At 44.1% G+C, this 24,977-nt stretch overlaps 1 long non-coding RNA gene across 1 annotated transcript; it reads left to right on the forward strand.

The window, feature by feature from the left end:
* Positions 1–360: 360 nt before the first annotated feature.
* Positions 361–22,667, forward strand: LOC311517809. Its single transcript, XR_014710803.1, has 3 exons — positions 361–444; positions 20,064–20,273; positions 21,397–22,667. It is a non-coding gene; the product is annotated as an uncharacterized lncRNA (long non-coding RNA).
* The last annotated feature ends 2,310 nt before the right edge of the window (positions 22,668–24,977 follow it).

Here is a 24,977-nt window from a genome sequence, read left to right on the forward strand (position 1 = left end):
TGGGGCGATCCAGGAAACTGGGACTTATGAGGTGAGACTGGGGGGGACTCGGAGGCACACAGAAGGGATTTGGGGGCCACCAGACTGAGCTGAGCCCTTTTGGGGGGGAATATATTGGGGAATCAGGGCTTTGAAGTGTGTGTGTTGGGGGGGAAGGATCTTTCTGAAGAGGGAAATAGGAGCCAGGCATTAGAATTGGGAGACCAGATACTGATGGGAGCTGTTGGCACAGACCTAGTCCTTATGCAATTTCCTGACCAGGCATAGAAGAGAGAGGTGGGATAGGAAGTGGTGAAGGGGATGTGCCTGGTGGGTTTATTGGGAGGGAGGGCACTTCCTCTGAAAACATGGAAAGCCCATATTTCCCCTGGGCTTGGTAATAGGAGAACCTGTTGCAGAGTGTCTGGCATTGGAAAGGAGATCTGGGTGCTGCAGAGTTTCCAGGTGGGGTTACATAAAGGCTTTTTTTGGAGGGAATAAGTCCCAGGTGTTGAGGGGGTGAAAGGGGCAGAGCTAGGATGTAGGCACTGTATGGAGAGTGTTGCCCTCAGAGCTCTAGAGATACCAATGTGGAAGAGAAGTGGGAGGGCTGTGTGGAGGAGGTGCTGACAGCAAAGCAATGAGCAGTATAGAGGGGGCATACAGTGCAAAGGGCCCAGCACAGACACCCCTTGGTGTTTTCCTTTATTTCTTTATTATAATGATAAGACTGGAAATCTGGCTGCCACATGTGGTGTATGGAAAACTGTTAAAAATACAAACTAACACTTCAAGTTTGGAAGGGGTATCCTGATCCCTCTTGCAGGCTATGGGGCTCTGAGGCAACTGTGCAACCTGTGTTGTTGGCAGTCAGTCTTCAGAGGAAAAGCCTAAAGTAAGGTGGAGTGAGTTGAGCCTCTCTGTTTTAGGGAGCAGCCTGCTTTGTCTCCATCTCTTTTGGAGTTCTTTTGCATTATTGTTCTGAATTCTAACAAGTAGCGTTACATTGCAACCTTCCAGCAAGATAATTTTGTTTTATTTCTTTTCCATTTGTATGCCATGAAAACAGTACCATGGAGCAATGCGATGGGGTTATAAATCAAGCTGTGAGAGAACTTGTTTCCCTTAAAAACAACAAATGAGATGGATTAGTAGCAGTGGTACAAAATAAATACTGATCTGTCCATGTGAGCGTGTAGAAATACAAACCAGTTGCATTGACCATGGTGGCCTAATCACTCATATGTGGATTTAACATTCAATAGGGATTAATGTTTTTATTTTTTAATGTCCTTTCCTTTAAAAAAAATGGATTTCCAATGAGAAGGACAATAGCAGGCCTGCACCCCTTCCACCATGACAAACGTGCACTTGTTAGTTTTGTGTTTTCACAACAACTAGATTTTATTGTAAGTGGGGAAATCAGTCTCGTTCTGGGTGATCAAAGGCTCCTGTTTGGATTTTCCAGATCACAAGGTTCTTTGCATCCCCAGTAATGGTGTTTCCAACCAATTTTCATCAGAAAATTTCTGACCATCTCTAATAAGCACCTTTTCCCCAGTAGAACAGTGGCCCCACTATAGGGTTACACTGCTTTACTTTATGGTAATTAGAGCAGCTTAGTTCTAGCAGTACAATGTTTCTGTGCTTATAAAATTTGCACATGACATCAAACTGAAAGGGGTTGCAAACACTTTGGGGGATGAGATTAGAATATAAAAGGACCTTGCTAAAATGAAGAATTGCTCTTGATAAAATATAATGGAATTCAATAAAGACTAGTGCAAATTACTTCACTTAGGAAGGCAAAATTAAATGCCCAACTGTAAAATGGGGAATAACTGGCTAGGTGGTTGTACTGCTGAAAAGGATCTAGGGCCTATAGTGGATTACAAATGGAACATGAGTCAACAATGTGATGCAGTTGTAAAAAAAAGTTTATATAACTCTGCGGTGTATTAGCACACGTATCGTATGTATGACATCGGAGGTAATTTTCCTGCTCTGCCCAGCACTAGCAGGGCCACAGCTGGAGTGCTGTGTCCAATTCTGGGTGCCACACTTAAGGAAAGATGTGGCCAAATTGGAGAGAGTCCACAGGAGAGCAACAAAAACGATCAAACCTTTAGAAAACCTGACTTGGGAGGAAAGGTGAAGATACTTGGGCATGTTTAGTCCTTTGGAAAGAATACTGAGGGAGAAACCTAATAACAGTCTTCAAATATGTAAAGGGGTGTTTTAAAGAGGATGGTGATCAACTGTTTTCTAGGTCCACTGAAGGTAGGACAAGAAGTAATGGGCTTAATTTGCAGCAAGGGGGGGTTAGGTTAGATATTAGGAAAACTCTCTAAATTAAATTCTGGAATAGGCTTCCAAGGGAGGTTGTGGAATCCCCGTCATTAGAGATTTGTAAGAACAGGTGGGGCGAACACAGAGTCATATCAAGTTGACCAAGGAACATAAGACGGGCAAGCGAACGAGAAGTAGCCTGCAGAAGTAAATTGCTGACCAGAGCTAAACCAGTAAATGTTCATTATATGTCCCAAGATGTTTTGCACAAGCCACTGTGGCTTAACATGTACTATGCAAACTGGGATGGCACAAGATATTTTGCACAAAGATGATGGAATTTCCCAGAGACAAAGTTGCAACAATTCCAACGTTCAAATTGAGGTTGGACATTTCAAATCCTCACTAGAACCATGGGTCATTTTCTGATTGAGGTCCTTTTCATCCCTACATTTCCATGATTCTAAAAGACTTTAAATAAAGAATCTCTCCTGACTTCAAAATTGAACTCTCTGTGGCAGAAACAGCCTCATGGGGAAGGACATAGAGTCATATCACATTGGCCAAGGAACACAACACAGGGAGGGCAATGGGAAGTGGCCTGCAGAAGTAAGTTGCTGACCAGAGCTAAACCAATACATGTTTGTTATATGTCCCAAGATGTTTTGCACAAACCCTTGTGTCCTAATGTGTCCTATGCAAACTGGGATGGCTCAAGATGTTTTGCACAAAGATGATGGAATTTCCCCAAGACAAAGTTGCAATAATTCCAACGTTCAAATTGAAGTTGGACATTTCAAATCTTCCCTAGAACCATGGGTCACTTTCTGATTGGCCCCCCACAGTTTTCCAAGTAGAAACCAAGCATTCAGAATCTGTATAAAACAGGCTGTTTTGGTCAAACTGTCAGTCACTGAAGCAAAAATATCTGGCTGAGAGAGACAGCAAGTTGGGCTGTTATCATCTGGATACTGAGAGCCCCCCTTGTCTGCTGGCAACTGCTAAAATCACATAATAAATTCAGATAATCCCCCTAATAACTCTTCCTTTAAAGTACTGTCTAGGGAGTTGCCTTTGAGATCTAGAAGGAGAAGAACACAGCTGTCATAACCCCTTGAGTCAATGAACTAACTGAATGACCTTTCTAGCTATCTTCAGAAACCACTCAAGGCTCCAGTGAAGCTATGCTGGACAACACGCCTTCCTGCCAATTTTAATGGATAAGTAGCAGTAATTCATGTGATTTATTTATCCAAATGAAAATGTGGTAATTTTAAAACTACCTGAGTTAAAATAAATTTCCAGGATAATTCCAGTAATCCAAATTCCCTTTAACCAGACACACTAGTTACCCAAATGAATAGTGTGTGTCCTCTGTAGTGCTGTGTTAGTTAATCACCTGCTAACTAACTAACGTTATGGCTGTGGGAACTTCAATTTGGGAGGATTTCTGGAATTAGGGATGAGGCCAGCAAGAAGAGGGGTGAGGAAATGAGGGAGAAGCTAGGGGAGGAGAGAAAAGATGGGGCATGGAAGAGAGCGAATAGGTAAGAAAAAAAGAAGGGGTTAAGATGAAGACTGAAAGGAGAAGTGTTCAGGGAGAGAAAGGACAGGGGGAGACAGGAGAGTAGGGCAGGAGGGTGGGGGAGGAAGGGAGGCAGAGAGGAGCGTAAAGGAGAGAAAATTAAAGAAGGAGGGAAGAGCACAGGGAATTTGGCCAGCTCTTTTGTTAACATCCCCCTTGTGCTGACCCACAGAGCATGTGTGTCTCTCACATCCCTCTCCCCGCCAGGAGCCGACTTCGTACCTCAGTCTATGGAGACTCCTGCATGTCACTCTGGAGGTCTCTGCTTCTATTTGGTGATCAAGACAGTCACTGTCACACCTGTTCTGTGGCACTTCTGTCCAGGACACTCTTACAGGTGATATATGTACAACATTGTGCTTCTTTCCAGATACAGAGCTGCAATATTTATTGAACACTTCTGCCCTTTCTGTATCATTATTATTATTTTACCATCTCCATGGGCCTGTACCAGTGTTAGAATCTCTTTTGTTCCTGAAATACTTATATAAAACCTCCTTGTTCTACTTGGCCCTGCCACCATGGAGTCTTCCCTGATCTCTTGAGCTTCACTTATATTTATTCAGTTTATTACTTCTAATTTCTGCACATTGCTATCTACTTCCGCTGGTCCCCAATTTTTAATTTTTTTTTCTAATTGTTGTCTATACTTTCTGTGCAGACTGATACCGGGGAGACAAACACACTGCACTCTCTTCTGGGGAATCTGCTGCATGACAAGCACAGTCTGCTGCACGTTAGTGGCAATAAAACAGAGAGAATCATTGCAAGACTACAGCCTCTGCCTAGTTAAGGCTGTGATAAGATAAAAGATTGTAGGGTCCAGGCAGGAGTCATCTCAACCCAAAGGGGGAAGCCTGGGGTCCCATGCCTAATCCAGAAGGCTACCCCATTGTTGAACTCTTCGCCTATACCCTGAAAGCATGGACTTGAATGTGAGACCTGGCTGGAGGGCGGAGTCACTGAAGGGACAGATTGTTGCAGGGAAAGGGGGGCACCTGGAAAGAAAACAGCCTGTTGTGCCCCCTAACCTGAGGTGGTGCCGGGGTGAGTAGGGCAGGAGGGTGGGGGAGGAAGGGAGGAGGGTAAAGGAGAGAAAAGGAAAGAAGGAGGGAAGAGCACAGGGAATTTGGCCAGCTCTTTTGTTAACATCCCCCTTGTACTGACCACAAAGCATGTGTGTCTCTCACATCCCTCACCCCCCCCTTCACAATCTTCCACACCTAAAGGGTAGATTTAAATAATAATCCCCCAATCTGTGTGACATTTCTGAGGTGTGGTCCAATGGCCAAGGTTAATTTCAGGGAGTCTTTAGGGTGGCGCTGGATAAGGCTTTTGGTCAATCACGCAGGGTTCAGTCTTCGTCGTAGTTCTTAAGATCATCACATCCCTCCTGCCTTTCCCTGCTCTCTTTTCCAGAGAGATTCCCAGCGGGTCCTACCAACTCTGTTCGGACTGAGGAGAGCAGGCCCTTCATACCCAGCAGCCTTTTTTAGTAGCCTACACCTCCCATGATTGCTGGACTACAAGTCCCAGAATTCAAGGGGTGCAGTCACTTGGGTTCACGCTAATGAGGGGTTAAGTAATGTCTTTCTTGCTGCGGCTGTCCTTGCTGCCACTTGGAGCTCTCTGCTACTGTTATCTGAGCAAAGATTTTGCTGCTGCATCCTAAGGGTCCACCGCATGCCCCAGATCTTAGCAATTTCACTGGGTAGCCTGGAGCCTTCCTACTACTGCAGGCTCTGCCTTCTCTCACAGCACAACACTGTCCCTGTGTTATATCTAAGGCTCCCTCTCTCGATCCGCTCATAAATGATTTCATCTCTAGTAATCACTGAGAAGAAATAATTGAATTGAATCTTTTCAACTCTGTCTTTAAACACTGGGGAGAAAAGGATCCATTCGTACCTAGCACTCTTTATGCAGAGTCCGTACTATCCAACAGAAACAACTGTCCCAGGTCCTCCTGACTTTTCCATAGATTTGGCATCACTCCCCCTCCTTAGTGAGTGAGGTCACTGTGACCCATTCAACTAGGTCATGCTAAGAACGGTTCTGCTGCCCTTTATTTATGCAATAAGGATAACAAGATTTCATTACCCCTGCATTCTACGCTAGCATGAGTTTTCACCCAAACCAACTGTATGCAGGGTCTGAATGAACTCTCCTCTGACGCCTAGTGACAGACTGTTGGAAAAGACCCCAGGAATAGACTGTATCTGCATAAACACATGATTCTGCCTAGGGACTCAACACATAGATCTGTATTGCCAAAGTGAACAATTTTGGCTGTTTGGGGTTAAAATTAACTTTAGTGTTGAATGGAAGGGTAATGAAATGCTTTTATCTATAGTGTGTTAGTAAAGGGAAGCAGAACTGTACTTAGCAAGCTCTAAATGAGAGGGTTACCCTAACTTGAACATCACTTGCTAAGTAGTGGGCAGTGATGCCAAAGCTGAGTAAGTGCTAGAGAGGATTTAGAGACAGGTGTTCCTTTCTGGGAAAGATGGGTTAGTTTAAGGAGTCCTACAAAACATGTGACTCTTTCCCTCCCCCACCCCAGCCCCCACCTGTTTAATGACAGAGGTGAATAGCCCTTTTAAGTGTCCTGGTTCTTCCTCAGTGGTTACTAGATCTGAATTTGCTGATAAGCTAATTTTAGGGGACTGGATGTTAGAAGAAATATGGAGATAGCATTTTGGCCACAAGTAGTGCAGGAAAGACAGTTTGTCATAAATGTAAAGGGAAGGGTAACCACTTTTCTATATACAGTGCTATAAAATTCCTTCTGGCCAGAGGCAAAACCCTTTCACCTGTAAAGGGTTAAGAAGCTAAGATAACCTCGCTGGCACCTGACCCAAAATGACCAATGAGGGGACAAGATACTTTCAAATCTGGAGGGGAGGAACAAAGGGTCTGTCTGTCTGTGTGATGCTTTTGCTGGGAACAGATCAGGAATGCAGCCTTACAACCCCTGTTAAGTTAGTAAGTAATCTAGCTAGAATTGTGTTAGATTTCGTTTTGTTTAATGGCTGGTTGTTCCACCGGTTCTGGTTCTGGGACTGGCTCTGTCTGGGTTTCTGGGACTGGATCCACTACTGCTGTTGCAGACGTTGGCATGGGGTCCGGTTCCATCACCCCTGACCGGGTCCTGGTAGAAGTTTCCGGAACAGAGCTAGGTGTGACAGCTTGCTTGGCCTGGCTACGGGTGACCATTCCCACCCTCTTGGCTAGCTTCACATGATTGGCCAAGTCTTCCAAAAGATTAGGAACACTGTACATTTTTACAGTTTTTGGTAATAGCAACACATTAGTTACAAGAATTACCATTAGCAATAACAACAAATTCATTGCAAGTGTCCATTTACAATAATTTTTGTCATGCCACACCTTTGGCTCAGTACCACTGGGGGTTTGGGCCTTTTAGGGTTAGCCTATGGCTTTCCTTTGCAAAATTAAGGTCTCTCTTTCCTTCCCGTCCTGAAGGATCAAACCCTGATTTCTCTTGCTTAACAGAATTCACTGGCTGATTGGGTGTGCTCTCTGTGCTAACAGCCATTAGCAAGTCCTTCTTCTCCCTGCCAGCCAAGTAATTTGCATCACCATAGACCTTAGCTTTTAGATTCTTAGCTGCTACCAGTTTCAAGGCTGGACACTCATTCTTCCCTTCATCAGGATGGGGTTCTTTCCGCCCACACCTTTTTCTTAGAAGGTTGAAAACTGAAACTTCCTGCTCACATGAATTCCTTTGCTTGCTAGGTGTGTTCACCAACTGCAGACCTTGAAGCACAGATTGCTCACTTAAAGAATTAGCATGGAGACATTTCTGTCCCAACACCATTGTCTTCCCAACAAGCTGGCCATACACAGCCACTTGGTCATAGGGCAGTTGCAATGGGTGAGCAAAGAGCATAGGAGGGCCTTGAAAGCCCTGAAAGATTTGTGTTCAGAAAAGGAAATCTAATGCATTTCTAGCTAGATTACAACTCCTGTTAGTTAGTAAGTAAGGCTGCATTCCTGATCTGTTCCCGGCAAAAGCATCACACAGACAGACAGACCCTTTGTTCCTCCCCCTCCAGATTTGAAAGTATCTTGTCCCCTCATTGGTCATTTTGGGTCCCTTTTTAGGTGAAAGGGTTTTGCCTCTGGCCAGGAGAGATTGTTTTGCACTGTACACAGAAAGGGGGTTACCCTTCCCTTTATATTTATGACACAGCTGAAGAGGGTTCTCTGTTAGCCAGTGAAAACACAGAGACTTGAGCTAAGTGGTGGAACCTCAGAATATAATGTTGTGGAGAGAAGTGGCAGTGATGGTGACTGCAGAGACACTCATGTTCAGAGGTGGAGGCATCACTCAACCACCCTCTCTCCTCAGGGGTGGAAGATAAACACACACCTGGACTCTGGGGACATTACTGATCTCAGACAAAAAACTGAGAGTGGGGGGCAGTGGAAAGGAAAAGGGATTGGCATGTTAAAGAGACATTCGTTCCTTGGGCTTTCACACCACAAGGTGGGAAACTGAGAAAAGGGACACTGCTCAAGATACTGTAGGGTGGGTGTTTTACTTATTGGTTGTGTACATTCAAATCCTTGTTGCAGAGTCTTCCTAAATCAATGTTGTGTTTTCTTCTTTAGTAAAAGTTTTCTTTCGTTATAGACACTCAGTGCTCGCAAGTGGGGAAGTATTGCCTCTCAGAGGCACCCTGTGGGGGGGTGGTGTCATTTTTCCTAGATTAGTCGGCGGGATCTCAAGCCGGCTCTGTTTTGTGTTGTTAAGAGGAACCCCTAGATATTGGCCCCGGCCTTTGTTCCTGCTTACATTACTTGGCAGAAGGATTACATGGCCAAAATTGATCACTTTGGCAAAGCAGGGTTGTCTGTTCATTACCTAGGCCAAATAGATGTGTCTATTGAAATAGAGTCTTCTCCTGAGATCTTTCCCCCCACGGGTTTGGTGAGAACTAGTTTTGCCAGGCACACTTCACTTTCTTTTCTTTTCTTTTCTTTTTAAATAGAATTATGTACTTAGTGGCTGAGCAGCACAAGATAAATGTGATGTGTTTCAATTTCTCTGGAGAATTGATTCCAGTCAAAGGGACATTGTCCATTGACTTCAACAGACTTTGAACCATGAGATAGGTATTTACCAGGTATATTCAGAGTGGAACTTGCGAAACACAGGTACTTGTGAGATGTGATTATTAATGAGAAAATATAGAGTTTACTACTAATAATAATGTGATATGCATCTATGAATAGGCCAGAATCCTTGGCATGATTTAGGCTTAGACATTTAAAACACATCAGATTACAGATGCTGCTTCTGATTTTCATGGGAGGGTTGAATTAAGAAACAGGAACAGTTGCTAGCTAGGCTGACCACACAGTTTTGTTAAAATGGGGAAGCAGTGTTTTTGGTGGTGGCCAAGATGTTGGACCATACTGCAGTAGTCAGGACTCTTGGTGTTGCCGTGGATTATCATAGCAGCTGGTGTATTGTTAACTATATGTGTGTTACATTGCATATGGAAACGATCAAGGGGGGCATAACCCCCTAGAGAACAGCCACTAATTATAACCTATAAGTAATGTAGTAAGCCCCCCACCCCGTGTACTAGACAACCCGGACCCAACCTTCTCAGGCCCACTATACTGGGAAGTCTGGAGCACTAATTGGAATAGGTGTAGTATGCCTGTACAAGAGAAGGTGCAGGGCATGGTACTACACAGGGGGCAGTGGGACAGATGGAGCATCGACACCTTCCACCTTGATGCCTGGCCCTATCAGAAAGTGTGTCGCCATATGTCCTATGCTTTTCCAGGGATACCTGGGCAGGAGGATCCCAAAAGAAAAAAAGGGGGTGGAGTGTTAGGATATAGATATTCAGGCCTGTCTGTAAAGGCCTATACTCTAAGAATGTAGGTATATGTTTATCATTTAGCTAGTAATAGAGGTATACAAGAAAGAATCTGTGTAAGGGCCTTCTCTCGCTGTGACAGTCTGAGGCCCTGTTCTTAGGCCAAGGCCTTTGGCTAAGCAGCAGAGGCAGCCATAAGCTGGGAAGCGACCGGTCACATCCTCACATTGCAAACTAGTCAATCTGGGGCTGTTAGGAAGGTGATCCGATCTATCACCTCCAGAGAAAGGGAAGAGCCTAGAAGATGTAAAAGGAAATTTAGGTTGATAGTTTTCTGTCAGGTAAGAACTCACTTATCAATAGACACAGCTGGGAAACCCTTATGTCTTTATAGATGTAGTTGTGAAATCCTCACTTCTGTATTGTTTTGTCATTATAGTTCCCACTTTGCTATTGTTTGTCTGTATAATCTCTGCCTGGTTCTGTAATTGTTTCTGTCTGCTGTATAATTAATTTTGCTGGGTGTAAACTAATTAAGGTGGTGGGATATAATTGGTTAGCTAATCATGTTACAATATGTTAGGATTGGTTAATTAAATTTCAGTAGAATGATTGGTTGTGGTATAGCTAAGAATATTACTATATAAATTAGGGGCAAACAGGGAGTAAGTACAGGTTTCAGAGTAACAAAATGGCCCACCTGATGATCACTTTAGATAAGCTATTACCAGCAGGACAGTGGGGTGGGAGGAGGTATTGTTTCATATTCTCTGTGTATATATAAAGTCTGCTGCAGTTTCCATGGTATGCATCCGATGAAGTGAGCTGTAGCTCACGAAAGCTCATGCTCAAATAAATTGGTTAGTCTCTAAGGTGCCACAAGTACTCCTTTTCTTTTAGGGAGTAAGTAGGGATTCGAAAATAAGGAAAAAGGAACTTGGATTTAACTTGCTGGAAGTTCACCCCAATAAACATCAAATTGTTTGCACCTTCGGACTTTGGGTATTGTTGCTCTCTGTTCATGCGAGAAGGACCAGGGAAGTGGGAGAGTGAAGGAATAAGCTCTCTAACAGTGGCCTAATCACTCATGTGTGAATTTAACATTCAATAGGGATTAATGTTTTTATTTTTAATGTCCTTTCCTTAAAAAAAATCAAATGCGTTTCCAATGAGAAGGACAATAGCAGGCCCCCACCCCTTCCACCATGAGAAACGTGCACTTGTTAGTTTTGTGTTTTCACAACAACTAGATTTTATTATAAGTGGGGAAATCAGTCTCGTTCTGGGTGATCAAAGGCCCCTGTTTGGATTTCTCCAGATCATAAGGTTCTTTGCATCCCCAGTAATGGTGTTTCCAACCAAGTTTTATCGGAAAATTTCTGACCATCTCTAATAAGCACATTTATCCTAATTAAACTGTGGCCTCACTATGCGGTTACTCTGCTTAACTAGACCAGCAATTAGAGTAGTATAATTCTAGCAGTACTATGTTTGTGTGGAGACACAAAAATGTAAGGGGGAAAAAAAACCCAACTATCATGTTTCTTGTGACTCTACATGATCACAGATGTGTTGTCTCAGGTGTATAGTTTGAGGTATATCCAAAATGTGATTTATGTGCTCTATTCTTAGTGGCTCATTTAAACACACAAGTTGCTATACTGCTATTGATATACAGGTACACCCTATCCCACAACGTCCCTGTAAGGCAGGGGAACAAAGTACTTGTGGTTCTAGTTAAGACATGATCTGTCTTGATTTTAGTAAGGCTTTTGACAGTCTGGCAAAAGATTCTCATGAGCTAACTAGGGAAATGTGGTCTAGATGACATTACTATACGGTGGGTGCACAGGTGGTTGAAAGATCAGATGCAAAGAATACATTTGCTGTCAAACTGGGAGGGTGTATTTAGTGGGGTCCCATAGGGGTCAGTCCTGGGTCAGGTACAATTCAATAATTTCCTTAATGACTTGGATAATGGAGTGGAGAGTATGCTTATAACATTTGCAGATGACACCAAGCTGGGAGGGGTTGCAAACACTTTGGAGGATGGGATTAGAATATAAAAGGATCTCGCTAAAATGAAGAATTGCTCTGAATAAAATACAATGGAATTCAATAAAGACTAGTGCAAAGTACTGGACTTGGGAATGTAAAATCAAATATACAATTGTAAAACAGAGAATAACTGGCTAAGTGGTGGTACTGCTGAAAAGGATCTAGGGCCTAGTGGAGTACAAACTGAATATGAGTCAAGAAGGTGATGCCGTTGTAAAAAAAGTTTACTAAACTCTCTCGTGTATTAACACAAGTATTGTATGTAAGACGCGGGAGGTAATTATCCTGCTCTGCCCGGCACTAATGAAACCCCATCTGGCGTGCTGTGTCCAATTCTGGGAGCCACACTTAAGGAAAGATGTGGCCAAATTGGAGAGAGTCCAGAGGAGAGCAATAAAAATGATCAAAGGTTTAGAAAACCTGACTGTGGCAAGGTGCTGCGAGAGACCTTAATTAGCTCCTGCTACTCCAGCCCCAATCAGGCGGTACAGCTCGCTGTCAAATACCAGCCAAATACTGTAGAGGCCACTGTCAAATTCACCGAGGAATACACAGAGGCAGATGTTCCTCGAAAGGAGGATCAGACAGTCCGGGACCTGGACTAGGGGAAGAAACCCTGAGAATCCCTCCACACCCCAGGAGAAGCCCAGAGAAAAGAAAGGAGGAGAACAAGGGAGCCCCTAGTCGCCTGGGACAGTTGGTCTGCTGGCGATGTGGGTGGCCGGGACATAAATGCAGAGATTGCCCAGAAATGGAGTGGGTGGGGAGGAAGCCCCAGAGGAGCTTAGTGGACATGGCCTTGTCTTGCTCCCTCATTCCGAGAGGGCTGGTGAAGCCCTAGTGGTTTATTCCCGGGGCGAGAAAGGTGCTCAAGTGGATCCACGGGGATTGGAGACCCTGCCCCATATCTCAGGTGCCTCTGGAGATCAAGGGCCGGTTTACCTAGCAACAAGTGGGGGTGGTAGAGGGGTTGCTGTACCCCATTGTACTGAGGACTGATTGTGGTCCCATCCCAAAGGGGAAAGGAGGCCATGGGAGGGGACCCCCTGGCAAGAAGGGAGGGGAGCCTCGAGAACTGGAGGGGAGACCCCTATACCTGGCATCCCCAGGGAGGGAGAGGACCCAGGTCCCCAGAAGACAGGGGAGAAAGACCCTAGACGACAGAGCCAGAGTGAAGATGGGAGAGACGTAGAGGATGAGGGACCGAAGGAGTCTCCCATTATAGAACCCCAGGGGAAGGGGCCCGAGGACGAGAGAGGGGAGGGCCCCAAGGAATGCCTGAAGATGGAGCCTCCAGGCAGGGAAAGCTGGACTCCCTTGGGTTGGGTATCTGAACTTGTGGGCCCGGGCAGCCGGGACAAGGTACAGGCCCACCTGGCTCCCATGCTGACAAAAAAGTGGGAGCAGCCAAGAGGGTGACCGCGATGCAGCAACTGGTGTGAGGATCTGTGGGTAGCAGTAGACCTGTGGGGCAGTCTGCCCCTGACCCAGTGAGCCTTTTGTGGCAGGGGGATGGACCAACCCCACACAGAGGGCATCAGTGGGCCTCCCCAGAGCAGCCTCCCGGGTAGGAGGAAAAGGGGCCAGACCAGCCCCGCCCCAGTGGTAGTTTGAGGGGGGAGGTGTTTAGCAGGGTGCTTCTAGAGAGGCCTTAATTAGCTCCTGCCACTCCAGTCCCAATCAGGGGGATTTGATTGGGGGTGGGTAGATAGCCTGACACTTACTTGGTAACAGACCACACCTGCCAACTCATTAGCAGGAGTTATAAGGCTGGGAGGAAGTGAGAGCAAGAGCGGGGGGCAGAGACCAGGAGGGGAAGATCAGGCTCAGACTCACATGGGAGCCGGGAGCCTCCTAATCTGTTGCTGGCCAGGCCTGTGGTAGGCCAAGCTGTTGTAAAAACCCTGTATATAGTTGGAAACTGGTGGTGGGGGCTTGATCACAAATAAAGATCACGGGTGTTGCACCAGCCTGAAGTGTCCCTGAGTCTCGGGGGAGAGGGGCCAAACAGGAGCGGCATGGTATGTGCCCCATTACACTGACCTATGAGGAAAGGTGAAGATAACTGGGCATGTTTTGGAAGAAGACTGAAGGGGGACCTGATAACAATCTTCAAATATGTAAAGGGCTGTTATAAAGAGGATGGTGATCAACTGTTTCTTAGCTTTACTGAAGGTAGGAAAAGAAGAAATGGACATAATTTTCAGCAAGGGGGGTTTAGGTTAGATATTAAGAAAACTTTCTAACTCTAAGAGTAATTTAACTCTGGAATAGGTTTCCAAAGGAGGTTGTGGAATCCCCATCATTAGAGGTTTTTAAGAACAGGTTGGGTGAACACCTGTCAGGTATGGTCCAGGTTTACTTGATTCAGCCTCAGAACAGGGGGCTGGACTTGATCTCCCTTTGAGGTCCCTGTCAGCCCTGCATTTCTATGATTCCAGAATTCTAAAAGACTTTTACATAAGTAAACTCTCCTTACTTCAAAATTGACCTTTATGCAACAGATCAAAGTGCTGACAAAGAAACTGCCATGTGGAGAAGGACACAGAGTCATATCAGGTTGGCCAAGGAACACAACACAGGGAGGCAATGGGAAGTGGCCTGCAGAAGTAAGTTTCTGACAGGAGCTAAACCAATAAATGTTCGTTGTATGTCCCAAGAAGTTTTTCACAAACCGCTGTGGCCTAACGTATCTTACACCATCTGGGATGGCACAAGATGTTTTGCACAAAGACCATGGAATTTTCCAGAGCCAAATTTGCAATAATTCCAAAGTCCAAATTGTGGCTGGACATTACAAATCTTCACTAGAAAAAATGGTCACTTTGACTGGCCCCCAGCAGTTTTACCAAGTAGAAACCAAACCTTCAGAATCTGTATAAAACAGGCTGTTTTGGTTAAAGTATCAGTCCCTGAAATGAAAATATCTGGCTGAGTGAGACAGCGAGTGGGACTGTTATTATCTGGCTACTGAGAGCCTCCTCCTCCATGTCTGGCAACTGCAAAAGTCACATCTCAGATAATTCACTTAATCACTCTTACTTTAAAGTCCTATCTAGAGAGATGCCTGTGATGCTTGGCCTGTGATGCTTGCCTGTGATGCCCTACAGCCTGGTTCAGAGCCCATTGAAGTCAATGAACAATGTCCCTTTGATTGGACTAAATTCTCTGGAGAAATTCAAACACATTACATTTATCGTGTGCTGCTCAGCCACAAGTGTATAATTCTATCATAACCTGCCCATGGCTCCATTAGCCTCTCCACTGGCACTCTTCTTTTACTCTTTGATTTGGTAGGGTAGAAGTTGGACTTAATGGACTGTAATTGCCAGAAAGTAAAACACAGCCCAGGAGGATGGTTTGATGGTTTACTGACTAGACTGGAACTGAGAAAGTCACGGCTAAGTTCCGAGCTCTGCCACCCATTCTTTGTGTGACCTGGGGCAAGTCACTTCATCTCTCTGGGCCCCCGTTCCCCACCTGTAAAAAAGGATTCTGTTGTTGCATAGAAATCTGTCCTTGAGCAGAAGAAGCTGCAGGTTGGGAGGACCTTGGGACAGGCCCACAGAACAAACTCACGAAAGAACAATGCAGTTATTAGGTAACTGTAACCACTGTGTTTGGCACAGGCTGGGATTCACTGATGATGCTGCATAATCCTCAAATCAGTGTGAGACACATGAGATGAAAGTAAGGGATAACCTTTACTGCTAAAAGTGTTTTTTCTCACCGTGGGGTGACTAACCGGCATGAGCTATTTCAAAGTGAAAACACATTGAAGACAGTGCTCGTTAATTCTACTGTGAGGTAAATTCATCAGGTCAACAACAGGAGAGGGTACAGGGCTGACTTTGCCAACTTTACCTTGCAGTAGAACTAAAGTACCTTGTCTTCACTGTGTTTGACCTTGGGACAGCTCTCATGCATCAGTTACATCAGGGTAAACAAGGCAGCTTGGTTAGCAGTGAAAATAAAATCTCAATTACCTGATTTCCAGCTGACACACCTACAGCCTTAAAACACACCTGAGTCATCCTCACATGGACAGCCAAGCCCCTGACTCCCACCTCCCCAACCATCAAGCCCTCCCTGCCTATTAAGACAGGACTCAACCACTTCCCGCTGCCCAACTCCTCCCACCTCCAGCCCCATTTCCTCATAGTGACAAGTGTGCCCAGTTTGATGTGGGGGTTGAGAAGTTCTGTACATCTGGGGAAGGGAGAGATCAGGGTCTCCTCAATAGAGGAGGAGTTGAGAAGGTGAAATTTATCTACCTTTCTAATGTGCCCTTTAGTTACCTCCTGGCTCTGCGTGCTGTGTGCTAATCATTAGACCAAGGTGGCTGAAGACAGCTGCTCCTCCTCATGAAATATCAGCCTTGGAGTAGGAACCAGCACAGTGCAGCCTGCTGGACTTCTATAGCAGGGCAATGAAGACAATCATGGGAAGAGGCACCCTCTACTTAGTTAAGTCTGTGATGAAATGTTCAGTTTATAGCCCTCACTTCTAAATTTTGTCAGTGTAATCCAATGGCAGACGTTATTTTCTGACCACCATTGGTCAGACATTATTAAGGGTGCAAGAGCAAATTATCCCAATGCATAGGGAAGATAGGAAGCATGGTAAGAGACCACCGTGGCTTAACCAGAAGAACTTTAATGACTTGAAATTCAAAAAAAGAGTCACACAAAAAGTGTAAACTAGGTCAAATTACAAAGGAAGAATTTATATATATATCAACACAAGCACGAAGGGACAAAATTAGAAAGTCTAAGGTACAAAACAAGATTAAACTAGTGTCATCAGAGGTTGGCTGCTGTGATAAATGAAGGGAGGAGGGTAGCTCCCTTTTATGGGCACCCAGCCAGCCAGTAGCTATAAAATCTCTCTTAGTAGATGTTCTCTAATTGCTCTACCTGTAAAGGGTTAAAGAGTCTCAGTGCTATGCATAGGTAAAAGGAAGGGAGGGGCACCTGGCCAAAAAAGCCAATAGGAAGGCTAGAACTTTTTAAAATTGAAACAAAGACTCCCCATTTGGCTGTCTGTTTTGTTCTGCCGGGGAGAAGCGAACAGGGCAACAACTATGGTGTAAGAAGCTTGGGGCCAGGTATGAAAAATCCTCGGTATCATACCTAGAAACTACTCATTTGAAGCCCCAGATATGTAAGTAGATCAGGGAATGTCTAGGAAGATGCAATTAGGTTTTTCTCTTTATTTCTTTATGGCTTGTGGACTCCTCTGTGCTAACCCCAGGTGCTTTTGTTTTGCTTGTAACCTTTAAGCTGTACCACAAGAAAGCTATTCTTGGTGCACAATCCTTGCAATTACTCTTTTAAAATCTAGGAATAGCCTAAGTTCCCAGGTGTATTTTCTTTCTTTTTTTTATTAATAAAATGTACCTTTGTTAGGAACAGAATTGGATTTTTGTATCTTAAGAGGTTTGTGCACATGTTGTTTAATTAGCTGGTGGCAACAGCTGGTTTCCCTTTTTTTTATTTATTAGCTCTTCCCTGAAGGGTGCGGGGGGAAGGGCTTGAGGGTACCCCACAGGAAGGAATTCCCAAGTGCGCCTTCCTGGGCTCTCAAAGGGGTTCTGCACTTGGGTGATGGCAGCATCTATCCATCCAAGGTCAGAGAAAAGCTGTAACTTTGGGAGTTTAATACAAACCTGGAGTGGCCAGTATTAATTTTTAGAATACTCGCGAGCCTCCACCTTCTGCACTTGAAGTGCCAGAGTGGAAAATTAGCCTTGACAGCTGCGTATGTGTTTTCTCTGCGTGTTGCACTGGCTGTGGTCAGATAGCCCATACAGCAGGCTCCGATTGTACTGCCCAGTAACTAGAGACCCATTAATAGCACAGGCACTCAGTCAGGTTTATTGCAAACCAAGCCTAGCACTTCTCAGGAATGTGTGTGTTTTTGCAATATCAGCCCTGTTATTGACAGGTTCTGTGATCCTGGACTCAGGCAGAGCCTGACTTCTGCTCACAGCCTGTCTCTTGCTAACTTTGCTTTATATTAGCAAGGCTTGATCACTACTTTAGTACAGGCCTCAGGCCTTACACCGGGCCTCTGATACAAGGGCTGATTTCTCAACATCCTTTTCTACTATAGCTAAGAACATAAAAGATAACAAGAAAACATTTTACAGATACATTAGAAGCAAGAGGAAAATCAAGGACATGGAAGGCCCATTACTCAGCGAGGAGGGAAAGGGAAGAAAACACCACAATAGCCAAAGTGTTAAATGCCCTTTTTGTTTCAGTTTTCACTGAAAAGGTTAGGATTTATCGACCCATTAACATAGTGAACATCAATGTTAATGGGATAGAATCTGAGACTAAAATAGGGAAAGAACGGGTTGAGAATTATTTAGACAAGTTAGACTTCAGTTCAGTAGGGCCTGGTGAAATACCCTTTAGAATACTTAAGGAACTGGCTGAAGAGATCTCTGAGCCATTAGCAATTTTGACTGATATATGCTCATCATCATATTAATAATATGTATTATCCACACACTATATATATTAATATGCATTAAGCACCAACAATACGCAAAAAATATTCTAACATTTACACAGGCTAAATTGGCCGATAGCATAAATAAACAGGATTATAGTAAATATCATATAATTCTTTGCATTTGCTGAAGTAAAGAGTCGGCATAAGCAGATAGGAAACTTGTCAAAATCAAGATACGTTTTCCTATGTCTTAATGCAAGCTAAGGGAGTATCTTCACAGACCGGTACCTGGAGTGGATATACCCAAAACAAGCATAAGGGTGTATCATGATCTGGAATGCCTGATGGGTTCAGAACAAAGATAAGGGGCACACCATGGTACCAGAAAAAACAAGATAACAGCTAATTAGTTGAATCCAGTTTCAAATGATGTTTACAGTACCTTTTACTGGTAAACAAGTTGGGTATGAAAAGATGGCTTTAGAGGTTTAACTGTGGGGAAAACACCTTCTGCATAAGGTGAATATAACATTGCTACATGGGACGGCTAATCGAAGATTAGTATTGTATAGAACCCTTTTCCTGTACCATATTAATAAATCTGACTAACTGGTTATTTGGCCTCTTGAATATATTTTGTAATGAACCAAAGGATGGTAAGCAATTGAGTATACAATTTAGCAACAGCGATTATCTTTGAGAACTCGTGGAGGACGGGAGATATCCCAGTGGACTGGAATAGGGCACTTATTGTACTTATCTACAAAAAAGGAAATAAGGACAACCCAGGGAATTATAGACCAGTTAGTTTCACTTCAGTACCTGGAAAGATAATGAAGCAAATAATCAATCAATCAATTTGTGAGCACCTACTGTAAAGTGGGTGCACAACTGGTTGGAAAACGATGTTCAGAGAGCAATCATCAATGGTTCACAGTCAAGGTGGAAGGGCAGTAGTCTGGAAGTCTACTGTATATTGAATGTTGACCCCATCCCCATGGTACCCTGCCAAACTGCCACCATAAGCTCCACTCGCGGAGGGTATTACATGTGACCAGAAGTAAGAGGTGGCACATAACCCTGCTAAGAACTCCCACCACACTGTAACAGCTTGACTGGGTTTCAGACCATCCTAAATGTGAGTTTGACCAATCAGGGCAAGTTCCAGGGTAGGGTGACCCAACTGGAAGAGGATCATGTGACCCCTCTAAGAACTCCTCCCACCACCCTCTCCCAACTGGTATGGGTTTCACGTCCTGGAAGGAAAATGTGTACCAATCAGAACAGGGATAGCATGAAGGTCTAGGCTGGAGCCCTGGATCTCTGGAGCTTGATGGTTTGATAGTTGACAGCACTGCCCCACATAGCTGCATGGATGAGGCTGTCTTGTTTCAAGAACGTGATTTTCAGAAATTGTGGAAATGTTGAGAGGAAACATGGCTCTTTCACAACCCCCATGAGAACTTTGGAATTCATTTGAGCTCCAAGGCTGCTTGGTCACCTGCAGAGAAAGCACTCTATCAGTCCCAGTTCTTAAGAGGAGGCCTTTGGACCAGGCCATTGATAGATGCACTGGAATCTGACCTTGAGACCCGACCACTCTTGAGGCACTCTGATGAGAGTGATGGCTATTTGTCATCTACTCCCATGAAGGAAAGTGTCCAATCCTCTTCTGACTCACCAATGGACAAGGTGAACGGAGAAGATGTTACTCGAGTAACTAGATGATGAAAACTGGGCTCAATGATGGGGTAGGAATCTAATTGGGAGTGAGTAAATCTAAAACCAGAGGACTTACAGCTGCTTCTTTTCTAAAAATTTCTCAACAGATCAACAATGCCTTACTTGAATCCTTTTGAGAAGCTACATATGGATATTCCAGTGGGGGTAAATCAATCCTGCATCAGTTGTTTTTTCTCACTCTGAGACACAGATCAGAGAAGAACAAAATGGACAAATGAACTAGCTTGGAACCCATCACGGTTGGAGTCCTGGCCTCCGTTTTCCACGGGCAACTGGAAAAGGGTCTGTTAAACTATGTGAGTAATAAACTTGTTTTTGTATAAATGTGTCATTGTGAATGTGTCCCCTCTGTACTCATGTTAGTAAAAGGCATTGCAACTAACAGTCATATCTACACAGGTGACTCTGTCACAGAAACTATATTATATCCCCAGGGAAATTGGGAAGTTTGGGGAGGTGAATCCTCTTTTTCAAGTGGCTGATAAACATAATAATTCTTTGAATAGAAGACAGGGAACTCCTTGACTTTCACACCAGGATGCTTATACTTTACACAAACCAACACGAACACACTTGAAAAGAAGCAAGTGTTTTTTCAGATGTGGATGGACAATAGCAGGCAGATTTAGTGGATATGTTGCAATTCTCCAAACACAACAATGCTTTTAATGATATCTTAACAGCAATAGACATTCTATTTAAATATGCCTGGGCCTTAGGCCCTAAAGATAGGAGGGTGCTAACGTATCCAAGGCCTTCAGAGCTATTTTCAAGGAAGGTTGTGTGCCTCAAAAATTACAAACCAATTGGGGAAAAGAAGATTTAAACAAATTGTTTAAGCGACATGATTACCAGTTTGTTGCCAAGAATGAAGTCAAAGCAGGGGATATTTTACATCCCACAAGACCTTTCATTACATCACTTGAGTTTCAAACAAACAAAGAGTTACAACCAAAGCTGTAACAGAGCAACACATTCAAGACCCGCTGATGTTAACCCCTCAGATTCTCTGAAGGCATGGAAAATGGTTTGTGGAGACAGGTTTAAAATAAAGCAGGCTGTTGCCCCTTTTAGAAAAGGTGATCACATGAGACCAGATAAAACCAAAAGAGCTTTGGAAAACAGTTATGAACAAATGTTTACCGATGAGACAGGAGAGTGGAAGGGGAGCCCTCAAGGGCAGGGAGGCCACTGGGTAAAGGAAGTGGGAGCGAGGACTCAGATCCTTTCGCTAGCCCACTTCACTGAGGTAGTGCAGAAGCCAGGAAAGTTCCCCACAATAGCGGGACTATTCCCCTGCTTACATATACATAGATATTGTGGAAAACCAGTTTGTGGGGGACTTTTCAGTAGCCCTTTGACTCTGCATCCCCATCTGAGGAAGGAACAAATTTATCACCATCACTTTTGTCTCCCCAGAGTACATTGCCAGTGGTCATCCCAGAAGCTCCTCAGCATCAGGCGTGTCTGGCAGGTCTGGCAGCTTGAGTGTATCCTCAGGGCAGTGGAAGTCTCCTGCGGGCTCTGGCTCCATCAGCAGGCTGGATGCGTCTGCCTCCCCCGGTGGCTCCAGCACAACTAAGCTACAGGGCCTGCCTGTTACATTTCCTGTTCCTGTCCGGCCCCTCTGCTTCCGGCACGTTGGGCATGGACTTCCTGGTTCTGGCCACCAGGATGTGTGAGGCCCTCCCTCCTGTTAATCTCTTTGCTACAGGCATCCTTACCGCTCAATTTTCAGCTGGTCTGTGTTATAAAGACTCTCCTGGACAACACAAAGCAATGGCGCTCGATGGTGAGAATCAAGTGTTTGTGTGGTGGGCAAATCTGATGACCCAGAGAAGGAAGACAGAGCTGCTGAGTCATCTACATTGGAACCTGTTTGTTCAAGGAAAACTTCTGTTGAAATGGTATGGATGTGAAAATTAAACTGAGACGCATCTGCTTCTGCTTAATGGGCAATGCAACCCCAGGCTTTAAAAAAACAGGTTATATCAGCATCCCTTTTTGTGAAAAAAGTACAGTTGGCCCTAGGTTTCTGCCTGGGGCAACTAGAAGCCCTGCTTATTGCTAATGCTAAATATCCCATGGACTGTGTGGAGATGAAAGTGTTTAGCATCTCCACAGGCAGCAGCGTCAGTAACCAGGAGAACCTGTTCTTGAGGCAGCTACCTAAAATACTTGTCCTTGGTTTTGCTATGCCTTTAGTGGAAATTACAGCAGACCCTAATATGAAAGATAATTTATTAATTTCTTAGATGTCTCCCCTTGTGACTGGCTTCAAGGTGGCAGGCTATTTTAGAGACCCAAGGTTTGGTGGTCAACACACACCTACACAACCGACAGGGTGAACATTGGCTCACCTTCTGCTTGGTGGAGCTGGACTATGTGTTCTTTCCTAGAAGAATTATGAAAGATTTAGAGAAAAAAGTCACCAATACTGTGTTTCACAACTGACAATTAGAAAATCGCCTCAGCCCTAGCTCTGATACCTGTGGCTATCCCTGCATGTTTTTCTTACTTCACCACAGCAAGAGTTTATCTTTTCTTGAGATTTTAAAACTGTGTTCTAATAAATTAGCGCTGCAAAATGACTGGACGGTGATGTATTTTGTAAAAAATAAAATCTCTGGTTCTGTCTCAGCTTACTCAAAATATGTTTCAACAAGCCCAATTGTGTATATCTTGCAATGACTTCCATAGCTATGTTTCTCAATAAAGTACCCCCAGGTGGGAGTTTAAAGACAATTGATGTCTGATGGGGTTTTTTGTTTATTTTTTACAATGGCAAATCAGAGAAACTACACATAGATAGTATATTTTTTTTTAAAAAATATAGAAATGTTTTATTTAAAGCAAAAGTTACACCCTGAGCCATTTGGGTGTTTAACCAAATTTTCACTTTCTAGGAGGCAAAAAAGGAGGTGGTGTTACCCAGGGTTCTTTCAACCCAAAGATCTTGGTAACTTTTACTCTGTGCCGGATGGTGTCAGGAAATAAATCCGGGGAGACTCGGCCGTCCGACCGATTGATGGCTGGCACAAACAGGACAACACAAGAGTGCTTTCACTTAAAGCTACATTTTACTTAGTCTCAAGCACTTACACACATCTGCAACAGGTTAGTAAAACACCCTCAACCCTCAATAATTACCGAAGCTGAGTGTGGCTAAGGTCATGTATTAGAGTAGCAGCTGTGTTAGTCTGTATCTGCAAAAAGAAAAGGAGGCCTTGTGGCACCTTAGAGACTAACACATTTATTTGAGCATAAGCTTTCGTGAGCTACAGCTCACTTCATCGGATGCATGCAGTGGAAAATACAGTGAGGAGATTTCCTCACTGTATTTTCCACTGAATGCATCTGATAAGGTCATGTAGTCATTTTTTGTTGTCAGAAGGGGGTCGCAGTGCAATAAAGTTTGAGAATCCCAATCTACAGCACCCCAGATACAGTTACGGAAAATCTGAGATGGTTTCAAGTGTTCAACAGCAGGTTTCTGGTGATCAACCATCCTTCCAGGTGCTGGGGATTAAGATGTCAGTCTCTTGGCTCTTAGAGATCCTCTCCGAACTGCTCCACATTGCATGTTCTTACTGATCTTTTGTATAGGTTATTCAAACAAAGAAAACACACAGCACATAACCAATGTTGCTAACTTCAGCAAATAACTTTTATTTTATTTGTCAGCAAAGCAACTTCTAGTCACAGCAACAGCAAGAAACTCATAACCAGAGGCACCCAGATCCAAGGTGAGTTATCCACACTCCCTCCCTTTCTTATGAATCTGTCACTTTCTTTATTCTTAGCAAAACCGCAGCTGTGCAGCTGGTTTCCTTGCTCGGCTTACACAAAGGCCAAATTATTTCCGATGATGTGGTGTTTTCGCTTCCAGGGAATAGTGGCTAACCAGCCCAAAAACCATGGCTTCAGTGATGTCCAGGCCAGTTTTCTCATAACAGGAGAGTTGCACTGGCCTGATTAGGAAAACAAAGATGTTCCAATTTAGCATCAAATAAACATTTTACAAAATTCACAAAAAATCCACTACAATCTCTCTTTCTCACAAAACCCACCCACACCTATGTTTAAACAACAACAAAATCAAAATATATTTACTGGGGTTCCATCATCTGCCAGCTGTTGATGCTGGAGAATTTTCCATTTCAGTGGTCTCTTTCTCTTTGATTTTGAGCTTGTTTACACTCTGGTTTAAGGGTCTCTCTTGTTTTGACTGTATTGTGGAGGGGACATTATTATAGGAACGCATGAAAGCTACAACAAATCCCTTAGTTCTTCCATGGGTAGTAAAGGCGGCCATAGTTTCTCTCGGTGTTTCAATGACTTCTTAAAATCAGGCTCTTGAAACAAGACAGCCTCTTCCATGAAATGATGGGGGATGATGCTGTGGACCAGCCTAGACCCATAGAATCAAAGGATTAGAAGGGACTGTAACGGTCATCTAGTCTATACCCCAGCCAAGATGCAGGATTTGTTGTATCTAAACCATCCAAGACAGATGGCTATCCAGCTTCCTTTTGAAAACCTCCAGTGAAGGAGATTCCATGACTTCTTAAGGTTGTTTGTTCCATTGTCCTACTGTTCTTACAGGTAGGAAGTTTTCCCTGAGATTTAATCTAAATCTGCTGTGCTGGAGTTTGAACCCATTGACTCTTGTCCTGCCCGATTAGATCCTTCCAAACGATTAGAAGGGACTGTATTTTTCTCTGTGTTTTTCATGGCAGCCTTACAAGTATTTGAAGACAGCTGTCATGTCCCCCCTCTTAATCGCCTCTTTTCCAAACTAAGCTACCCAATTCTCCAGCCTTAGCTCACATAGCTTGCTCATTACTCAGTGTTAGTCGCCTCTGGATCCTTTCCAGTTTTTCTATATTCTTTCTATACAGCGGTGACAAAATTGGTCACAGTTCTCCAGCTGAGGCCTAACCAGTGCTGAGCAGTGCTATCCCTTCCCCTGACTTGCATGCTATGCCTCTGTTCATGCA

This window comes from Lepidochelys olivacea (assembly GCF_965140295.1).
Source record: "Lepidochelys olivacea isolate rLepOli2 genome assembly, chromosome: 3".
Classification (NCBI taxonomy): Eukaryota; Metazoa; Chordata; order Testudines; family Cheloniidae; genus Lepidochelys; species Lepidochelys olivacea.